The sequence below is a fragment of the Penaeus monodon genome, chromosome 24 (assembly GCF_015228065.2).
Source record: "Penaeus monodon isolate SGIC_2016 chromosome 24, NSTDA_Pmon_1, whole genome shotgun sequence".
Lineage (NCBI taxonomy): Eukaryota > Metazoa > Arthropoda > Malacostraca > Decapoda > Penaeidae > Penaeus > Penaeus monodon.
In genome coordinates, this window is record NC_051409.1 from 37,436,974 (window position 1) to 37,437,297 (window position 324).

The 324-nt window shown below is 39.5% G+C and overlaps 1 protein-coding gene across 1 annotated transcript in view; it reads right to left on the reverse strand.

Moving 5' to 3' along the window:
* The window catches only part of LOC119588963 (proline-rich receptor-like protein kinase PERK2), a gene marked incomplete at its 5' end in the record, with an annotated part of 16,056 nt that overhangs the window by 5,908 nt on the left and 9,824 nt on the right, over positions 1–324 (reverse strand). The gene's annotated exons all lie outside the window — the stretch shown is intronic.

Consider the following 324-nt stretch of genomic DNA (forward strand, 5'->3'; position numbering starts at 1 on the left):
GCTCCAATCCTTTTCCTTCCAGCAATTTGTTCGGTATCTCTCACTCCTTTATCTCTCTCCCTCACACGTTTTCTTTCTTGCTTTATTCTCTTTCCTTATCTCTCCTTCTCCTTCTCATCCTCATTCTTTCGCCCGTTCTGCCTCGCATTCTCATTCTCATTCTCATTTTCACTCATTTTTCTTCTCTCTCTCGTTCTCATCTTCTTTCTAATTCTCCTTTTCTCTCGTTTTCCTTCTTTCTTTCTATCTCCTTTGTCTTTCTCTTTCTCCTCTCTCTTTCTAACTCTCTTTCTTTCTATCTCCTTCTCTTTCTCTTCCCTTTTT